General features: G+C 31.4%; 2 protein-coding genes across 5 annotated transcripts in view; both read right to left on the minus strand.

Moving 5' to 3' along the window:
* LOC142323570 (catenin delta-2-like) overlaps positions 1 to 4,045 on the minus strand; it is a 172,659-nt gene extending 168,614 nt beyond the window's left edge. For 3 of the 4 annotated variants that reach the window (XM_075363378.1, XM_075363376.1, XM_075363379.1), the window contains exon 1: positions 3,226 to 4,045. The gene's annotated coding sequence lies outside the window, so the exon portion shown is untranslated. The remainder of the gene's footprint in view (positions 1 to 3,225) is intronic. The other variant, XM_075363377.1, reaches the window with a different exon arrangement.
* A 9,663-nt stretch (positions 4,046 to 13,708) lies between these two features.
* Cln3 (CLN3 lysosomal/endosomal transmembrane protein, battenin) overlaps positions 13,709 to 17,054 on the minus strand; it is a 104,937-nt gene continuing 101,591 nt past the window's right edge. The window contains exon 10 of the transcript XR_012756125.1: positions 13,709 to 13,831. The gene's annotated coding sequence lies outside the window, so the exon portion shown is untranslated. The remainder of the gene's footprint in view (positions 13,832 to 17,054) is intronic.

A 17,054-nucleotide genomic window follows, 5' to 3' on the forward strand; every position in this document is an offset into this window, starting at 1 on the left:
ATTGACCTGCTGGATCACTGGCATTTTTTTTTCAGTGGATGGCTAATTCTTAACTAATATACCCAAAAATAAAAAATTAACAGAAGAATTTAATATATGAAAGCTAAATGTTTGCATTTACTACTGAGGAAAACGTTTTGCTGCTAAGAAAAATATAATTAACCAAAACATTTTAAAAAGAAAAATGGCAAAATTAGCATCTTTTCATAAATCACAGTATCATATATACAACAAAAACTATTCCACTAAAAGATTAACTGAATAATGCTGTTAAAAATCCAGTGGGTAATAAACAAAAATTTATCAGTATGGTTAACTTTAACGAGTTACAAAAATATACCACTTTTGTATGATTATTTTTTTTAAATATTTATAGCTAAGAAATTTTTAAGATATAAAAACAACTTATTACATAAATTGAAACATCCTTATAACTAAGCATTTCTAATTACGCTTGTTTTATACTACAATCGCATAATACATACAAACACTTAATATTTAATAAATCAAAGAGCTTTAGATTTTAATATAAAAATCTGTGATATTCTGTCAATGATTACTAACAAACATCAATTTTTCAAAAGAAACATTTAGGAAATTTATTTAAATCTGAGAACTTAAGAACATATGTCACAAGTAATTTACTGATGCTCTTCCACACAAAAAAAACTTAAAATGTCATTTGGATAAATTCAGACAATTTTAAGAAGCCAACTATTTTATGTTTAATCAACAATATGTCCTTGATAATTCAAAATCAAAACTTTCTTTTTTTAATTTAATTTAATCTGTAGAAAGAAAAATCCATCATAGAACAAAATTCTGTCAATTTCAAAATTTCAATATTAAAAAAAAAGTTTGGATAATTCATCCAAGCTTAATTTAAAATTGTATAAATACAAAGCTAAATAACTTTGTAATAAATTTGCTACTAGTTCCAAAAACTTAACACCAAAGCAAAAATAAATTAAGATTCTGGATAACAGCAAACGCCATCCTTTAATGTGGTTTTAGAACGTCTAGCATGTCCAAGGAAGAATAAAATGGGCATCTGGTAAGATAGTAAACTGCATCTCCTACAACCTGATGGTTTAACAGCACCTGAAACATCACACAAGTAGTATTCCGGAAATGAAAAATATGAAGTATGGGATAATGACATGGACCAACGCCACATTTAGTTAACACCTTCTCGCAGTTCAATTTTAAGTTAAGCAACACTGGATGCAGTTCGCATTCATTAATGACTAATGCCCAAAAAAATAATTCAACAAAAATATAACAAAATAAAATTCCAACATGTATAGTTAAATTCAACCCAATTGCTTATTTAGAAGGGGATGAACTGTCCTGCTAAAAGGGAAAACATAAACAAGTAAACCCACCTTAACTTAAAATCCTGACGAAGGACTCAATGTTAAATGTTGAGCCAAGAAAAAATATATATTGTATTGTCAAATTTTTCCCTGCTATTGTAAATAAGTTTATTTCTTAGTACTACCATTTTTGCAGCAATGCACAACTGATTCAGTGGTGATTAACATTATATGTTTATTTGCCGATAGAATAAATAAAATTAAAACTAAGTAAATTTTATTTAACTTTTTGTTACTTGTGCAATTCATCAGAAAACTGCTTATTATTCATTTGTTTCACTCAAAATGCCAATTTAAAAAAATTTAAATAAATTTTTAATTTTAAAATATTGTAAATATATCAGTCACTCTTAAAATCATCCTATGTAGTCATGAAACATACTTTAAAAAAAAGTTTTTAATAAGTTTAAATCAATGAAATTTTTAATCACTAAAAAATTAAATAACTCACAGGCGTTATTTATTTTAAAAAAATTACTAAATGAGGCCCACTGTGTGCTAGGAAAATTCATAAGCCAGATACTGTTTCCTTTGAATTAAACAGGTACTGGAATTAAAAAGAAAAAAAAACAAATATATATATATATATACTGTAACGATGGATGGCTCAGAAACATTAAACTATGTTTTTAGAACCAAGGAAAGCCAATCATCACATCTTGTTCAAATTAATCGTACTTCATGCAATCATACTTTATTTAATCTGACACAGCAACAGAACATAAAAAGCTCATTTACCAATATATTTTCATAGGAAAGACATTTTTATAAAATTGTAAACATAACCTACTGATAAATTTCAAAAATTATAAACTGTGGCTGACATGGATTAAGAAATCATGTACTGTAGAAATGAACTTTTAAAATATTTAATTGTTCTATACATTAATAACATGGGAAGTATATAGATACTGAATTTATGTAAACATGTATAAAAAAATATAACTTCTTGTAAAATAATTCTATGTAACTATAAGTACACCGTAAAATTCCATACAAAGGAAGAGCCGTAAACAGTATACCTTAACTAATGTCAATGTAAAAACCACTAGAGAAAATAGTGTACTACTTCAGTAGTGTTTTTAATTTGTGTAAGTTTAATTTCTTAAAATTATCAACCAAACAAAGAAGTATTGGATAAACTCTAAATAATTTTAAATTATAAGAAAATATAATTCATTATAAATTACATTATCATGTTATAAAATAATATATAATTACTCTTTATTGAAATTTCACACAATTGCAGATATGATATCCAATATGGTCATCAACCATTTACCACAGTTTTTAACAGACAACTACAGGTTAGATATTTTCTATTCTATGAATTGACAAAGATAGAAAATAATTACAAAAAACCATAATAATAATGGGTACACCAAGCAATAAAATAAAAAAGTAGTTATCACAACTTCACGGAGAATGTAGCCAGAGAATTTTTTTGACATGTAAAAAAAATCATCCAATAAAATTTCATAAAAATATAAATATTGTGTAAATAACGTTTATTTACATAAAGTAACTGAAGATAAATTAAAAAGTAACACTAAATCTTTCTACAATTTTCTAAAAGCAAGGCTTTTTAACCAAAAAGTCAGTTTTAAACTTCCTCCATCTGAAGAGAGTGACCATTGCCACAAACATCTCATGAAAACAGATAGATTACTCTTAAGCAAAACATTTCCAACCTTCGCCTAATTTAACTTAAGTTCTTCAAATACAACACCCTATACTGAAGAAGACCAACACCTTCACAAGCATACAATTTGTAAGGTTAGGCTACATAAATCAAGCAGTTGTTAAAACTATTATAGTCAAATTAAAAATGAACATAAGTTTTACTTACTGAGCCTAAAATCATAACTAACTCCGACCGTCCAGACCTAATAACGCAGGTCTATTAAACACTGTCCCAAAAATGCCGATCTTCCCTAATAACAACATATAACACTACCACACACTAAAAACTAAACTGTATTTCATTTTAAAAGCATTTTATTTAAGGCCAGTTATTAATAACTCTGTAACTTATAACAGTAAATAACTACAAAACACAAACATTAAACCCTTACGTCTACTAAAAGTATGTCCGTAGAATTAGGCTAAGAAAATTAGGCCACAGGAGTGGTCACGGGAATCTTCTGTACTAGCAATCTTCGGCAGTCTAAACACCTTTACAGAAATAAATCGGCAAGTAAACATCATGTTATAAACTAAATAAATCTGAATAAAATGCCAGACAGGATTATCATTACCATCAAAACTGTGTTATAATGCGACCATATAGATCTCGGTCGAACGATGAACCGAGATCATATAGCAACACTGCTTTTTTGTTTACAACATAACTATCTCTGCTGCCGGTCTGGTGTATAACTTTTAAAGTTCTAATCTAGTCTCATAAAAACTTTTTTAACTACTTGACCGCCTACGTCACTAAGTATAGAAAATCGCACCACCTTTACATACTAGGCAACAAAAAATTGTAATAAAAGTTTATAAATGCGATATAATATTTAGAGATATATTTCACTACTGTACGGTCATAATACTCCTGTCCCTATGCACATCCTCGTATTTTACAAACACAGTCTCGTTGTACAAACGAATTGCATCTCCACTCCCATTCCAGAAGGACATTACTACTCCCCAAGCTACTCCCACTATAGTTGCATGCTGGGAAAATCTCACCATAATCGTTTCTCCACGGGGCATGAGCATTGATGGATCCACCGTGTAGCCTCGAACGAGGTGTAAAAAAATTAGAAACATAAAAGCAGCGAAAAAAATGTACAGCCTGCATCACAGCATGACACAAATCATTCTGTAACACTTGTATCCTGTATCACTTTTCGTAAATCTTCAGAAAGATCACGCTAAGTAATTGTTCTCACATGTGTTTGCATATCTATCAGTATTTCGAACAATTCGGTTTTTTCTTTCTATTTTTACTTCATTTTATTTTTTTTTCTAATATAATATTAAAATTACGGTAATCTTTTTCCAAAAGATAATGCAAGTATAACGGAAGGAAAGGAAGCGTGGCTTGTAATGGCATCATTGCGTGCTTAAGAAGCGGGTAAATTCAAACACTAATCGAAAAATTATAAGTTCATTAATCATGAATACATTTTTTTACAGTAACAATGTGCATATTCATACTGTTACAAAGCAACTATTATAGAAAAAAAAATTATTAAATACGGTAAGTATCGTTTATAGTGATATCGGATACAGTGACAAAAACTTGTCTCGGTTGGTTTGATATGCTGTTAATATATAAATACAGTATGTACATTGTTTATAATTACAATGATTGTAGTCATATATCGGTAATTATGACTTATTTTTTCTACAGCAATGCAACATTTTATCGCTTATAATGACGGACGGAAATGACTCGTAAGTAATGTAATATAACATTGTAGCTACAGAAATATTTGACGGTTAAAATGAGCCACCTTTTCCTTTTAACCTGAATATGCACTATAGTTCATTTATTTTAAATTTCTTCCTGTACCAGATTATTTTAAACTGAAGCAGCTATATTCAGTTGTTACCAATCTTTTGCTGTGAGCGTATCATATCATGAGGGTACAGTATTTTATTTTACGTAGCCTATGTAATTCATTTAATAGTGATTTAATTATGACTTTGCGAAAAAAAATTTACGATAGAGGAAAAGGGGCACATTATCCGGTACTTAGAGAATGGTGAAATGAATAAGGACATTGCCCAAGAATTAGGTGTAGGTCATTCGACAATATTGGTGATATGGAAGAATCGTGAAAATATTAAGAAACATTTTGAAACAAATTCTATGAATTCAAAAAAATTACGGCCTAGTCAATTAATTGATGTAGACCAAGTGTTGTTAAAATGGTTTAAATACCAGACTAGTGATTTTCCTATAAGTGGCCTTATATTGCAAACTCAAGCGAACGATTTTTCTGAAAAATTCGGTAAACCACGTGAAATAACGTTAGCTTGGATACAGCGGTTCTGTCAGCATCATGATATTGTGTCAGGGAGAATAAGCGGCGGGGCCGCAGCAGCTCCAACCGGTGTGTCAGAAAAACGTCTAGAAACCATTAAGCCAAATTAAAAGAGGGCTATTCATACGAAAAAATCTATAATGCTGATGAATCCAGTCTTTTTTTTAAACTGACGTCAGAAAGAACACTTTGGTTTAATCACCATTAAACCAAAATAAAATAAAATATTACGTGGTGAACACGTTCACCAACGTGTTCAGAGGGAAAATTATCAAAAGAAAAACTAACAGTACTAATTGCTACAAATATGACTGGAACTGACAAAAAAAACTTCTGGTTATAGGCAAAAATGCTAAACCCTGATGTTTTAAAAATTTTAAATCGCTTCCTGTTATGTATGAAAGTGAAAAGAAAGCTTGGATAACAAGTGATATCTTCACATCTTGGTTTCAAAAATGGGACCGTAAATTAAAGATTGAGAATGATTAAATACTGCTGCTCATTGACAACTGTCCAGCTCATCCACATGTTAAAAATCTGTCTTGTCTATAGTTAGTGTTCTTACCACCGAAAATAACAGCAGCCCTTGGATCAAGTTGGTAAAAATCCACTAAAAAAAACCTAATTTTACAAATGATACCAGCTTCAGATCAAAAAAAGGAAACACAAATAATTATTCTGGATGCTATATTTACGTTAGAAAGATCATGGAATGAGGTTTCTTTGCTGACTGTAAAAAATTGGCTTTTGACATGCAGGATTTTTACCACAGGCTGGTGAAATTACTGATGTCATAAGCCAAGAAGAATCTTTAGCGGAATGGGGGAATAGTCTGCAAAACCAATAGTTATCAAATGCATTATTTGAAGATTATCAAGAAGTTGACAAAGACTTAGAAACACATACAACTGTAACAGACGATGATGTAGTGGCTTCAGTAGTAGCAGAAATAGACAGGGACATAGGTAATGACAACGAAGGTAACGATAGCAATAACGATGAAGACATCAACCTGCCAAATCTTCCAGATGTTTTAGTGGCAATGAAAACCATTTGCCAGTTTCTCAGTTTTACAGAAATTGCTAATGAAGAAACAAAGAGTGTTAGTTTTGATTTAGAAAAGAACCTTCAAAAACTGTTTATAACAAGATGTTCGAAACAAAGCAAAATAACAGACTTTTTGCAGAAAAAGTAATTTTTACAAGTTTTTCTCTATCTTCTTTTACTCTACTGTATTTGTATATATTATTGCATATTTTTATATTAATTTATTATGGAAATAAATTACTATTATTATTTTTAACGATTATTATTTTACTGTATTAAAATCCATGTAGATGGCATGTTAAAGTAATACCACTAAGCTACCTAAACATCGGTTATTGTGACTATCTGTTATAATGACTTAAAATCGTCAGTTCCTTGGAGGTCACTAAAAACGATATTTACTATAATTCCAAATAACACTCTATTAGTTTATGAAAGAACAAAATAGGCTAGGCTGAAGTTATTTTTTTTAATGCATACAAAATTAAACAACGGTAAAGCTGAGAGATGTTGAAAAAAAAAACTTTTTAAAGAACTCTACTATGCTAAGAGAGCATACGTTTTAACTCAAACAAAACTGCTAATACAAAGAAATGTGATAATAGTCATACTAACATATAACTTTACTGCCAAAAGTAGAGGCCAACAGAGAGGCTTGCTTTGTATTTGCTTGCAGCACACAGGGCCACACTTACTGTGTCATCTTTGTTGTGACAAAAGTAGTAATTGTGTACAGTGTATTTAGTGCAATCAAAATAGATCTATTTTAAATAAATCAATTTGCAAGTAAAAAGATGGTGCTGATTTAGCAGGAAGTAAAGAAGGTTAACAATAAAAATATAAAAGTAGTTAGTAATTTCTGTGATAAACTAAATTAAACAAAACAAAAGTATGATTTGATGGATTAGTGATAAACAACAAATCTATAAAAGGCATATATATCTAATATAAATAAAAATAATTTATGGTACTGCAGTGTTTGTGAACACTGTTTAGCTAGATACTGAAATAAGATCAAAAAAATGATAATAAAGACACTATAAAATGATTTATTGAAATTTTCAACAGTTCATTCAATAAATTTGAAAGTTTAACTCTCAGGTGACAGGAGGTAAAACAGAAAATGCTATCTATTATGATTCTGCATTGATGTATTTCCAATTCTGAATCCATTACACTTACTACCAAAGATTAGACTGAAAATGCAAATCTCATGAGTAAATATACACTGTAAAGCTACCATTATAAAAATAACAATAGTGATGATATCTAACAGATTATTATCAGCCATTACTGCAATCATCTACACATAATTGAATAAATAAAATCAAGTTATAATTGACTTGCCACCAAAACTGATGAAATTTGATCATCATATCAATCAAAACAAGTTCAGTTGGTCATAATAATTATCAGTCTTAACATACGACAAAGGTAATGTGTTGCCCAAGATTTTAGTAACTGACGATGGATCCGTGCATTTGAAAAGCAGTTATGTAAACTGAGCTTGCTAGTAGTTTAGTGTGTTCAAGAATGGTTTTTGTTAAAAGTTATTGATTGCAACGCACCTGGAAAACTTACTTAAAAAGAATTCAAATAAATATTATACTGGGTATATAAAACATTGTTAAATAGTTCAGTACTGTGCTCCACACAAAACAAAAAATATAGAAAATAATCTAAACATTTAATTTTGTAAACAGAGGTGTGGAAATAGTTTCTTTTCCATCGGATTTTTTATATTTTTATAACAGAAGTCTATATCACAAGAACAGATTCAGGTGTACCTTGATAAAATTTGGCATATGTATTTACATCAATATTCTCTAACAAACAAACAAAATAGTGATTTTACGAATGCAAATTTCAAAATTGTGGCATTTCTAGTCTTTAAATCAGTAATATCTCAATAATCATTTGTTAAAAAAAACTACCCACATTCTGTATGGCATTGTTAAAAAAAATTCAATTTCAACTAGTTTGATTGCACCCATGATATCAATATCTTAAGTACACAAACTGAAAGAATGAATTTACATTTTAAATAAAATAATTAGATTTCAAGTAATTCTAAATGAACAAAAAATCAAATTACTAAAATCTGATACAAACACTTAGAATTTGGTACAAAATATACTTCTACCTGCTTTAAAAAGATACTACCTATTAAGGTTTCATTAAGAAAAATCAACAATTATAGGAGTTACGATCATAAGAATGTTGAAAAATTCATAGTTTTTACTGATGGAATAGGAGGCATCCAAGTTGGAAGGTGATGCTGTTAAGACTTTGTGGTTCAAAAAACATAAATGTTGAAGATTTATAAAAATTACATATTAAATAAAAATAGACATAAAACTATGAACTAAATAAGCTGCCAAATCTAAATTCTGAACTAGGAGATCAATTATTAAAAATAGGATTCCTAAAAAGTTATAAGACTTTTGTTGTAAAACCCAGCTTAGACTTTCCACATCCCCAAAAAATTATATTTATTTGAAGAGGGTATTTCTTGTGATTCATAAACCTTCTAATGCAATTGAATGTCATACACTTAAATACGAGGTTAAGTCAATTATTAAACGCAATTTAGTTATATTTTTGTTTATGTTGGTAGTACTATCGTGTTGCGTAGACGACGCATGCGTGGTTTAATTGTTGTTATGTCTGTGCAGGTTTGATGCTGCTAGGTTAGTTCCATTATCGCTGCCCTGCCGTTAACCATGGCTGCTTCGCTTTCTGTTTGCACCAAAGAAGAGCAACGTTCAGTGATCCGTTTTTTGTGGTCGGAAGGTGTATCAGAGGCCGAAATTCATCGAAGACTTTCGGTACAGTGTGTTGCCAACGGAGTGTCTACGTATGGATTGAAAAATCCAAAAATGATCGCACAAATGTTACGCACGACGAAGGAGCCGAACGCCGTTTACCGCCACAAATGAGGAAAACATTGAGCGTGCATCCACAACAGACTTGGGTTTCATAAAGTCTGTGCAAGATGGGTCCCAAAACAACTCACACAGTTACATAAACAAACGCGCTTGGACATCTGCCAAAAACATTTGGAACGCTATGGTAACGAACGGGACATCATCAGTGGTGACGAAACATGGATCCATTATTACGAGCCGGAGAGTAAACGGCAGAGTATGGAATGAAAACATCCAAATTCGCCCTGCATAAAAAAAGTTCAAGACCCAATCATCCGCAGGAAAACTGATGCTTACGGTTTTTTGGGACTCACAAGGCCCGGTACTGGAACATTATGAGGAAAGGGGCACGACAATAAACAGTGCGTGTTACAGTGAAATGCTTACTGTCAAGCTCAAGCCTACAATTCGAAGCAAACGCCGAGGACTGCTGTCGAAAGGTGTTGTTGCACGACAATGCCCGTCCACATACTGCTGTAACGCTCCAGAAACTCAACCCCTTCTGACTACCACTTGTTTGGTCCATTCAAAGAGGCATTAAGGAGCCGTCGATTTACCTCGGACGAAACAGTGAAAGAAGCGGTGCATTCCTGGCTCGCAGCTTAACCGAAAACCTTCTTTTATGAGGGCATCAGGAAGTTTGTGCAACGATGGACCAAGTGCGTTGAAATGGAAGGCGACTATGTTGAAAAATGATGTACATGTAATTTTCCTATTTGTATTGCAATAAAATTTATAACTACATTGCGGATAATAATTGACTTACTCTCGTATTACAGATATAATTATTGTAATGAATTTATTAAAAATGTAAATACAAATGACGTTTGTTAGCGATTTTGTTTTTCAATTTAAATGATGAAAATATAAGAATATTTGTTACTTCATGCTCCTTAAAAATATGGGAAATAGTGGTATAGCTTGTCCAAGCCGAATTGGCACAGATCTGATCTATGCGATGGTTGCCTAGCTAGCGCAGGGCTATATGTTACTTGTGGAAGACAGTATATATACGGTATAATAAATCTTACAATATATATATATATACACAATATAATTTTTTTTACCACTTTTATATTAACTTTTTCTTGGACTAGGTATGTGAGATCCTTGGTACGGAACCTTTAAGTCAAATGTTGAAGCATTTATGCTTATCCATTCGCTCTGAAATTTTTCATACAGGTTTGCTCCTGATGACCACATATTTTAGCAACATTTTCAAGTGGCTAAGATGCCTCTAAGTGAAAAAAATTCTCCCATAAACTTATGTACCTCGTTTACATGCATATTTTCTTAATGAAAAATAAACTAGTCTATTTCGATAGGTTTGGATCTAAAATTTGCGACCAAAGTTTTGGGAAAATTTAGTAATTTTTAACCGGATCCAAATTTTTGGACAAAACCGCAAATATCTTTAAAACGGTCGATCGACCCCCTTGACGTAATAACCCAAACCGCTCCCAGTGGTATCCGTCAGATGATAATATTTTAAAGTGCCCCCGGGGTGTCGTTCGGAAATTGGAGAGGGGATGTGATGAGGTGCCACCGTAATATCTCGGCAGCCGCTTGTCCGATTTTCACGATTCAAACGGCATATGTATCAGAAGATCGAGCGCTAACTGTTTAACGCATCAGGTACACTCTTGATCGACCGGATCTTGGTTATCCAAAAATTAAATCGTTTAGTCCTATGTTTTGACTGCACTCACCAACCGTAAAATGTAACGATCCGATTATTCGTTAAATACGCTCAAACCTGTGCGCTAGCGCAGCTGTAAAGTATAAACTTATGAAGACTACAAAGTAGAAAATAAAATTATATAAAAAATTGTTAAAACACCATTCTTAAATTAAACGCGCTAAAAGGTAAACACTAATTTTAGGACGATATCTCAGAATGGATTTGACAAACAAGCTTTGATAGTGATATGTAAGATTATGTGAAAGTCATAGCTTCAAATTAAAAATTTGATGTTTTTGCCAATTTTTTCATACGAGCCTAAAGTGTGGGGTAACGATTTAATTTCCGGATAAACAAGATCCGGCCGATAAACAGTGTACCTTATGCGTTATACTGTTAGCCTCGACAAACTGATACATACGCCGTTTGAATTGTGAAAATCAGACGAGCGGTTTCGAGATATTACGGTGGCACCCCATCACATCTCCTCCTCAATTTCTGAACAGCGGCCTGGGGACACTTGAAAATATTGTCATCCGACGGGTACCACTGGAAGCGGTTGGGGTTAGTGTCTGGGAAAGGTCGAAAATTTTTTTCATAACGCTAGGACCAACCGCCGTTTTCAAGATATTTGCGATTTTCGTCCGAAAATTCGGATCTGGTTAAAAATTACTAAATTTTCCCAAAACTTTGGTCGCGAATTTTAGATCCAAACTTACCGAAATAGGCTAGGTTATTTTTCATTAAGAAAATATGCATGTAAATGAGGTACATAAGTTTATGGGGGCATTTTTTTCACTTAGAGGCATCTTAGCCGCTTGAAAATGTTGCTAAAATATGTGGTCATCAGGAGCAAACCTGTATGAAAAATTTCAGAGCGAATGGATAAGCATAAGTGCTTCAACATTTGACTGAAAGGTTCTGTACCATTTATCTCGCATACATAGTCAAAGAGCAAGTTAATATAAGTGGTAATAAATACATTTGGGCCTTAACATTAAGAGTATCAGCCTATTAGTCTGTGTAATGTTGCATAACATATCTATTTCAGTATCTAATAAAGTAATAATTTAATATTATATAAACTCATGATTAAATAAGTAACTAATAAATATAAGATGTGAATTTGTTTATTGATTGGAATAAACAATTGTTATACTGTCTTTAATCAAGTAGTATTATAAACCTGTGCCCATTAGGCAACAAGATATACAGCTAAACTGTTCCATCAGATCTGTACCAATTCGGCTTGGACAAGCTATACAAGCAGGGTGCTAAATGTGTTGTGCTGTGGAAGTTTACCTAACATTAAATAAGCTGAGTTGCACTTAAGAAGGTAAAAATTATTGAATATTATTAAAGGTTTGAATTTTTGTTTATTTTATAATTGCTTGTGCAACTATATTGGGGCACTTATACAATAAAGAAAAAAAGAACCAGAAAGAAAAGCTCTGCGATTTTGTTATAGTAAATAACGTTTTTTTCTTGATCCATTTGTAAAAATGGATGTGTTTACATAAGTACATGTGTTATATTTGAGGTTAAAAAATATTATTAATGGTGAGAAAACTGTAGGAAATTTATATCAACCCTTAAAGGTGTATCATGATAATGTGTGGTCTGTTTTCAAGTCATACGGACTTGAAAGATGATGAATGAATAATGTAGTTTTCAGAGGTAAAGCATTGCAGTCAATAATTGTAATATTTATTAGTACCACTATTGTGAATTTTGAGTATTACAGTTGCAGTTGATTAACTTAGTATAATAATACTGTATCATTATTTGTTTAAAAAAGTTAACAAACAAGATTAAAATTATTAGAACTGATAAATTGATGAATGGCAACTGCAATCTCAAATATTTTTATAGGGTTTATACCCTCTAAAAACAAAATGGTATGTATGAATGTGAAGAAATTAACAATTTCAGAGGAAAATATTGAGTAGATAGATACAAAGTTGATGAATGTCCTTTTGTTTATTGCTTTGCATGAATTATTATTCTGTCATATTAAGATTATTATTTTTGATAATGTTATTCTGTATTTTAATTATTGACAAATGTAAAATCATGCAGTTCTATCTGTATGACGTAAAAAACACACTAAAAATTATTGTAAAATAAAAATAAAATCACAAAATAAATAAATTATGATAAAAATTGGTTTAAGATAGATTGTATTCAAATATTTCTGATTGGATTGAATGCATTACAGACATTTTGTAGGGTGAAAATAAATTGGGCTACTTGTGTATCTAAAATTCAAGTCATATTTTATTAAATATAATTTTAAATAATTCCCATTGGTAAAATCCTTTGTTTTGTAAATAAAATTTGTCATCTAAAATTTTAACAAAAAACTTTTTAGTTTGATGACAAAAAAGTTTCAAGTTTGTAAATATTAAAAAAAATTCAAATTATGTAGGTTATACAATAATCAGAACCCAGAACTACAAATTAAAAAACTGAGAATTCTCAAACTATAATCATATGCAATTTCTCCCTCCCCTTAAGCAACATTACTACACTATTAACTTATTATCTTAATGTCAAGTTACAATTAGGAATTAAGGTTAAAAGACATCTTTCAATTCATGAATTCTATTTTATTATTCCATTAGACAGTTAATTTATTAGAATGTACATAAATCAGAATGTCTTTTTTGTATGTTTATATTTATTGATGTTCACTTGACTGAAGAACTGCTAGGTTGGTCCGAATGACTCTTTTTCCAACATCTTCATCAGAATTTTAGGATGATTTGGGCATATATTTATCCAGCCAAACCCCATCATTGGCTGTGAGCAGTAAGGCAAACAGATATCATCATTTTTATATAGTAATATTTGTTTGAGTCACTGACTAAATTCTGTCCTTTAACAGATTTTTACCAAAATCTGGTAAACTGTTCTCAAGATATACACCATTTAACAGATAATTCTATTGCACCATAATTTTTATAAACAGGCTACTGACAAAATTTTTTTGTAGTGATTGCTTTTTGTGAAGTTGTTTTAATGAAACTTGAAGAATGAACTTATTTCATCTACAATACACATGACTGAAATCTCAGCAGTTTCCCGTTTTGTACCTTGAAATAATTACCTGTTATCTATATCCTCTCATTGAAAAATAGACTTTAGTCATTTACTCACACAATCTAGCAAAATATGTCAAGTAATTAAAATAATACAAATAGATTATAACTGTCACAAGAATTTTTTGAGATTTCAACAGGATTCCTTTATCTGTTATGCAAACATAGATTTTCATGGTTTATTCACTCTGAATGAATTTTAGATTTCAGGGAAAACTAAAGTAAATAAAATCTGAAACAGTTTTTGTAATTTTGTCTGAGCGTTCTTTGAGTACCAATACTCAAAGGTATAATGGGTACTTCACTTGTGAATAACTAAATCAGAATGACTATTATACTTTCTATTCCACATTCATTGTAATCAAGCCTTCAACAAAAATGAACTCTCTCTCTTTCTCTGTCTAGCCTCTGGAACCACTGTAAGGTATTACTTCAAAGGATGATGATATGTATGAATGTAAATGAAGTTTAGTTTTGTAGTCTCAGGTCGATCATTCCTGAGGCGTGTGGTTAATTGAAACCCAACCACCAAAGAACACCATTATCTACAATTTAGTATTCAAATCCATATGAATGTAACTGCTAGGATTTGAACCTTTGTACTCTCGACTTCAAAATCAGCTGATTTGCAATGACGAGTTTAACCACTAGACCAACCCAATGGTTCCAAGAAAAATGAACTAATTCATGTGAAATTAACTTAGTAAACAAGCAATCCATTAAACAGATTCATGTATTAATATATTTATAGTAAAATATAATGTAGGTTATTAGCCTGAAGACTAATTTAACATCCATTTTTAAAATCAGCTTCTTTACAAAGCCTAGGCAACATTAGAGGTGACTTTGAGGAAAATTCATTCAAGCATTACGTATGTAAAAATTCTTGATTTTTACACAATTTAATTGTCTTTCCACTTAAAAGGGTACGTTAACAATGAAAACTATAGGTACTAGCTTCCAAACACTTCTATATGGTGCATGAATAATAACTGTATGACAAAAGTTAACTGTTACAGAGTAATGATGATCAATCTCTTAGCCTTTTTGAACAGTATATGGTGTCACCTGCATGGCTGAATACCAACTGCATTTTGGCGGGTTTGACCTTTGAATATGTAACAGTAAATAAGTACAGTCTCTCAGTAGTATCTGTGTAATGATACATTATACTAGGTGTAGAAAAAAGAATTAGGATTTTAATTGTTATAATATCTCTAGGATGAAGTGTACAGTGTTGATTTAAGACTAGAATCAAAGAGCAAAATGAACAATTTTAGTTATGCACATGGCTGTAGATTGATTTCCTACCTTTCTGCTTAACAGTGCCACTAACAAAGGTAGCAAATCTTGAACAAAAAGTTTTCTGTGTTTTGCAGTTTGCTAAATGTGAATCTGTAGTTACAGTTACATATGCATTCATTAGTGAGTTTAAGTGTGAGCTTTCAAGTGACAGTAACATTCATCAATGGGATAATTGGTTTGAAATGAGCAGATTTCTGTATAAAGGGAAGAGTACAGGACAATTGAGGTTGTCTGAAGAAAATGTTGAACATGTCAGCAAGACTTTCCTGCATAATCCTAAAAATTCTGTTAGGAAGGCCAGCTGTGAACTAGCAATGCTGGTGAGGACAGTGTGCAATGTTTTAAGGAAATGCTTACGTATGTGTGTGTCCATACTGTTTATAGATGTTACAGGTTTTGAAATCTACTGACTACACTGAGCATGCTGACTTCATGATCAAAATGCTGCATCATGAAGATGATGACTTTCTTGATCATACTGTGTTTAGTGATAAATCAACATTTCATCTTAGTAGGAAAGTTAATTCACATTATGTCCGTATCTGGGGTTCAGAAAATCCTGATGACAAGTTTACAGGCTGTTCTTTTTTGCTGAAGCAAGCATAACAGGAGTTGCTTATTTGGATATGCTGCATACATGGCTCATTCTTCAACTGGATGATGAACAAGAAAATTTTATTTGGCAACATGATGGTCCAGTTCCTCAACAGCATAATTCTGTATAAGACCTGCTGAATGTCATTTTCCTTCAACTGCTGGATCGGTCAGCAAGGACCTGATGACAGAGCTTGAATGCATGATCTCCAAGGTCACCCAATCTGACCTCATGTGATTTTTTTCTTCGGGGTTTTAAAAAACTCCAAATTTTGAGGCACAGGATTGAAGCAGCTATCACTTTCATTTCTTCAGACATGATAGTTAAAGCATGTAATGAAGTCTCTTATTGGCTGTTTAAGTGCCACACGACAAAAGGTGCTTGATTGAACACTTGCATGTATGAAATGAACTCTCTTATTGGCTGTTTAAGTGCCACATGACAAAAGGTGCTTGATTGAACATTTGCAGAGAAAAACTGTAAGAGTTACTCTTTTATTCTATTTGTGATTCATTACTGTAAATCAACGTTAAGAGATATTAAATAACTTTAAAACCCTGATATTCTTTTTTGTACACTTTTTGTGTATCATATGTTCCTCCAATTACTATGAAGATGTAACAATGCTCTTTGGTGTATATTTATCAGTCATAATAATCTCACTGATTTTCCATTACGTTTGTTGAGTTTACATCCTGCCAAAAAATACCTTTACTATCATTAAAAAATTAAAGTATAGATTAGTTTTTATAATAAGAATATTTCCAAAACCTTTAAATGGAAGGAATTCTTATTCAATGTTGCATTAGGAGTGGTGTCTTTACATTAGAACCACTTGAATGCAATGGAAAATAAAGTGACAAATGATGTAGTATATTACTGCAGGTACATGCTAATAAGGGATAAATACAAAACAAAATGAAACTAAATTTAACAGCAAGAAGATCAAGGATTAGGTGGGACAGTAGACTGCATAGCACTGAGACTAGTGGGTCAAATGGAAAATATTCATCTATGATAGCAC

This window comes from Lycorma delicatula, chromosome 4, assembly GCF_047948215.1.
Source record: "Lycorma delicatula isolate Av1 chromosome 4, ASM4794821v1, whole genome shotgun sequence".
Lineage (NCBI taxonomy): Eukaryota > Metazoa > Arthropoda > Insecta > Hemiptera > Fulgoridae > Lycorma > Lycorma delicatula.